The sequence below is a fragment of the Diabrotica virgifera genome, chromosome 4 (genome assembly GCF_917563875.1).
Source record: "Diabrotica virgifera virgifera chromosome 4, PGI_DIABVI_V3a".
In the NCBI taxonomy this organism is placed as follows: Eukaryota; Metazoa; Arthropoda; class Insecta; order Coleoptera; family Chrysomelidae; genus Diabrotica; species Diabrotica virgifera.
Window position 1 is genome coordinate 116,684,571 of NC_065446.1, and position 6,058 is coordinate 116,690,628.

Below are 6,058 nucleotides of genomic sequence, written 5' to 3' on the forward strand. Positions count from 1 at the left end.
TTTCATAATGGGAGAATCCACGGTTGCTAGGCAACGTGACGTTACTAAAATAGAATTCTATTTGGCGTGCTCCCGCACCTCGTGAGTATATTTAAGAGGAAACAGTAGCGATCAACAGGTAGCAAAAACGTGTTCCAAGATTGCGGCTGTAATTTTGAATATTTTTTAGAGATATTTGGCACACGTATTCGTAATATAATAAAGAATGGCGGTACAGAGCCCAATTTTAAAAATATATTAATATGTGGAAATTACTCTGTAATTAAATACAATATTAAAAAACGAGCCTGTACCTCCAATAAGAAGAACAAAAAAATACACTTTCTTCAAATAAACTTTTTTATCCGATGCCTAGATTTTTTGTCATTTTGGAACTACTAAAATTTTTTATTTCATTAGTAGTGCCAAAATGACACAAAATATAGGCATCGGATAAAAAAGTTTATTTGAAGAAAGTGTATTTTTTTGTTCTTCTTAATGGCGGTACAGGCTCGTTTTTTTAATATTGTACTTAATTACAGAGTAATTTCCACATATTAATATATTTTTAAAATTGGGCTCTGTACCGCCATTCTTTATTATATTACGAATATATATAACCGAGCTAACAGGCCTTATAGGCCTACGGCTTCTAAATTCTGGATAATATTTCTCCATTCTTTTCGGTCCTCTGCACTCTTTCTCCAGTCCTTCACCCCGATTTCTTCCAAATCCCTCTCTGCAACCTCTAAACATCTCTTCCTTGGGCGACCTCGTCTCCTTTTTCCCAATGCTCTGTCATTCAATATTCGTTTGACGTTTCTAGTTTCTGGCATTCGAGTAATATGTCCCAGCCATCTAACTCTTTGGGCTCGTATTTTTGTCGTTATTTTTGGTCTCCCCTACTTCCTCATTACTTCTTCATTTGTTCGTCTCCTCCAGGTTTTCTCCGCTATCTGTATACCTCCAATTTTTCTCAGGACCTTCCTTTCCCATATCTGTATCTTCTTCTCCTCTTGTTGATTCATTACCCACGTTTCGCTCGCATACAACACTGTGGGCCGTATTATCGTTTCATACATTCTGATTTTCGCGTTTATTGATACATTTTTTGCTTTTAATATCGTGTTTAAGGCACCCACAACTCGACTTCCCTTCAATAATCTTTTATCTATTTCTTTTTCTTCCCTTCCAGTACTGGTTACAGTCACTCCCAGGTATTCGAATTCTGCTACTTCCTTAAATTTATATTCATCTCCTTCTCCTTTCATTTTTATATAGTTATCCTCTTTATTTATATCTCCTTTCATTACCATGTATTGTGTTTTTCCTTGGTTGATTCTTAATCCATACCTTTTTGCTTCCGCTTCGAACTTTTGGAATATTTTTTGGAGATGTTCCTTTGTTCTTGTTAGGATGACTAGATCATCAGCGTAAGCTATAAACTGCTGTCTGTTGTTAAATATGGTACCGCTTGTACTAATTTTTATCCTTCTTACTATGTGCTCTAGTACCAAGTTAAATAAGTCTGTAGATAGAGGGTCACCCTGTTTCAGTCCTTTATTCACTGTGAATTGTTTTGAAAAATTTCCTTCCAGTGTTATCCTGTTTTTTGTATTGTTGAGCGTCATTCTCACTAATTTAACCAGCTTTTCTGAAATACCCAAGGATCTCATTGCTTCATATAGCATATCTCGGTCTACTGAGTCGTAAGCCTGTTTAAAGTCAATGAACAACATGTGTAGTCCCAAATTTTGTTCGTAGCTGTTGTTCTGTATTAGTTTTAATAAACATATTTGATCTGTTGTTGATCTTCCTGGTCTAAAACCTCCTTGGTATTCTCCAATGATCTTATTTACCTCCTTTTGCAATCTATTTCGGATGATTTTTGCAAGTATTTTATAGGCCACTTCTAATAGCGATATTCCTCTATAATTTTCGCAACTTGTTTCATCACCTTTTTTGTAGATTGGACAGATGAGTGCATTGTTCCATTGTTGCGGCATTTCCTCTTTTTGCCAGACTGTTAATATTAGTCGGAAAATTTTTTCTTGCAGCTTTTCTCCTCCTGCTTTAAAAATCTCTGCCGGAATTCCACTTTCTCCTGCACTTTTGTTATTTTTTTGCTTCAATATTGCTTCTTTTACTTCTTGTAGTGTAGGTTCTTCTTCACGTTGTTGTTCTGTGTTATCCTGTTCATGTTGTTTTATTTCCTGGGGTTCTGCTTGTTTATTTGTATTTAATAGTTCTTCAAAATACTCCGCCCATCTGTTCAATTTTTCTGTTGTTTCTCCTAAAAGCACACCGTCTTTATTACCTCTACAATAACTTGTTTTACTCTTTGCAGTTCCTCGGGATTTTTTTACTTCTTGGTAGAAATTTCTTATTTCCTTGTTTATGTACGATTCTTCGATTATTTTCAACTGTTTGTCAAGATGTTCTCTTTTCTTTTTTCTGCAGATTTGTTTTACTTCTCTTCTTGCCATTTTATATTTTTCTGTAGTATCCTGTGTATTATTTTTGTCTTTTTCTATTTTTGCTTTATTTCTACGTATCAATGCTATTTTACAATCCTCGTCAAACCAGTCTCTTCGTTTCTCTGCTTGTACTTTTCCTAGACATAGTTCCGTTGCTTCTGTCATCGCTATCTGTATATTCCTCCATTCTTCATCAATATCTTCTGCGGTGGGGTAACGAAGTCTTTTATTTATCTCTGCCACAAATCTGTTTGCCTTTTTCTTCTTTAAGTAATTCTATCTTGTATGTTAATCTTTCTTTTGCTGTTCTTGGGTTTCTTGGCAGCTCTTGTTTAAGTTTGGCTATCGTTAGAATATGATCGCTATTGGTATCTGCCCCTCTGTAGCTTCTGGAATCGGTAATTGCTCTCATATGTTTACTTTCTATTAATACGTGGTCTATCTGGTTTTTTGTCCTTCCATCTGGAGATATCCAAGTTATCTTATGAATATCCTTATGGTCAAATCTTGTGCTTACAATTTTCATTTTATTTGCTGTTGCAAATTCAATTAATTTTTTCCCATTTTCATTTGATTCCTTATGCAAACTTTTTCCACCTGTTATACTTCTGTAAATCTCTTCGCTTCCTATTTTGGCATTCATATCTCCTACGATCAGTGGCGGATCCAGAGGGGGGCGCGGGGGGCGCGCGCCCCCCCCCCCTCAGTTAAAGAAAGTTATAGCCTATACCATATTTTTAAGTTTAAACGAAAAATTTGATTTGGAAAAGTCGTTAACAACACAAGTTTAATAATGTTTTGATAGTATGATGATTTTAAAAACCACCAATGATGTATATTTCTCGCGGTAAGAGGTAACGGATAGTCATGTGATGAGCGATGCAGCGGTGTAAACGGGAGTTAACCAGCCGTCTGGACGCTGACGGTGACGGACTGGCGGGTAGAGATGGAAAATACCGCTACTTTCTGGTATTAGGTGACGGCGTTCCGTGACTCAGCTGTAATAGGTGACGGTATTATATTATTTTTGTCACCTATTACCTGACAGCAGGAGACTGCTATCCCCTCCCCAGCCCTTCGGTATTATGACCGAAGACCGCCTGACCGGACTGGCTCTCATGAATGTTCACAGGGATATAGAAGTGGACATCAATAAAATTATCGATCGGTATTCCAGCAAGAAGAATAGAAAACTGGATTTTGTAATTTAAGGGAAAACAACGTAGTTTTTGTTAAGCCAAAGTATTTTTGTTTTGTTTTATAATTTACTTCTAATGTCAGTAATTAAATCATACTAAACATAATGTTAGTTAATCATTTTGCAACCTTCTTTTATACAGTATATTAATACCTTGTGTCTTATAAAAACGTAATCTTGATATTTGAAAAATATTTTTAAATAATGAAACATAAAAAAAGTGTTTTTTGCTTGTTACATTTTTTAATAGTTCAAATGGAATGACTATAAGCCACTCTTAAAGTATTTAAGTAGGATGAGTTTCCAGTCTAAATGTACCACAGGACTACAGTGTCTACTACCAGTCACTACACGTATCATCCTAAATCATTTCTATCTGCTAGAGTAGAGAGTTGAAAATAGCTGAGTTTATTTGTCAATTTCAAGGTTATTTTTTTGTAAACGCAGTGTGAACAGAGTAAAAAAATGTGTTTTAAAACGTCAATTTTCAAAACTCAAAAAAGGGTATTCCATACCCCCCAAACCTCCCGGTATTGGGCCCATGTTGACAAGGTTACGCCCCCCCCCTCAAGAAATCCCTGGATCCGCCCCTGCCTACGATTATCTTTATGTCATATTTCTGAATTTTATCCATCAAATTACTTAGCTTCTCATAGAACTCTGTCTTGGTTTCTAGGTCTTTTTCTTCAGTGGGGGCATGTGCATTAATGATGCTAATTTTTCTGTACTTTCCTCTTATTCTTAAATAACATATTCTATCTGATATTGCTTGGAAGTCTATAACTAATTTACTTATTTTTCTGTCACCATAAATCCAACTCCAAAATATCTGTTTGTCCCGCCACTCTTAAAAAAGGTTCTTTTTCCTATTTTGACTATTTCAGTTCCCAACTGTTTTGTTTCTTGTAAGGCCAGGATGTCTACTTTGTAATTCTCCATAATATTATCTAAATTTTTTAAGGCACCCTCTTCGTACGTACTTCGTACATTCCAGGTTCCAATTTTTATTATTTCCTCAGGTTTTTCCTTATTTGTATCGTTTTTTTCCTCATTTTCCAAAGTCGTTATTCCTTTTTTTGCCATGTCAATACCATATTTCAGCCGCTGTTTTTCGTTTATTAGTTTTTTGAATTTTCTATCAGCTGTTCTCTCTCCTCGTCCCATATCCAGATTTTGCCATTTACTATTAATTTATTGTAGCCGATTTTCATTTGCTTACCTTTGCTTCTTTCTTCCTTTGCTATTTTAGTTATTTCCTTTTGTATTTCTTTTTCTTTCGATGTCAAATCGTTGTTTATATAGATACGGTCTTTATGCTGTTTTAGTTTACTTTTCTTATTTAGGATTTCCATTTTATCCGTGAAAGTTTCTGTCTCTATTGCGCATATTGTTTCTCCTATTTTTGTTGCACTTCTTAGTTTTATTTGTGTTTGCAACTCTTGGGCTATGAAATTTTCCATTTCTTCTTTTAATTTCTTATCATCATTTGTTTGTACTTTCAACCCAGTTACGATCAAGCTTTTCTTTTTGCTAAATTTCTCCAGTTGCTCCATTCTTTCATGTAGCAATTTTACTTCTTTTTTAGTTTTTGATTCTCTACTTTTACATCCATTAACTCTTTATTGGTTTGTTGTTGTTCTTTTCTTATTTGTTTTATTTCCTGAAGCATTTCATCATTTTTATTCATGAGCTCTCTCATCATCGTAATCATAACATTTTCCATGTCTTCCTTTTTTTCGTTGCCTGCTTTGCTTGGTGACCGTTTTGTAATTTTACTTCTATTAAAACAATCATCCAAGTTTTCTCTTTTGCGTTTCGTTTCGTCATCGGTTTCACTTCCTGTGTCATTATCCTTTCTTTCCATTTTCTAAGAGTGCCCCGCTAAATGTTACAATTAGAAAAATCTGTATAGAATACAATATAAATATAAGGTTAGTTTAAAAATAAACCTATATTAGACACAATCTATAAACTTAATTTAGAAATTAACTTTAAGCCAGTTCGTAATCACCGTAAAAATTAAAATTATTGATTTTTAATTCTCGCACTATTTTAGATTTATTTTATTAAGTCCGACTCTGCACTGCCAAAAAAAATCAAGTCTATTTGACCCATCAAAACTTGAATTTCTTATCAGTGGTTTTATTTTATTTATATTGTTCGAATAATTATTGGCATCTAAAATACCTGTTTACAGTAAATAATGGAGAGATCTTATAGCATAATAAAATAAAAAAAAGTCAATATGTAAATTCGTACAGGTTAAAACAAATTTTATATCAAAGTTTAGGTGGGTACAAAAGATATTTTCAAGAAAGTATCCAAATCATACAAGGGGATCATTGTTTAAATAATTAAAAAGGGGTCATTTTTGCAAAAAAATTACTTTTTTAACTGCTGAGGT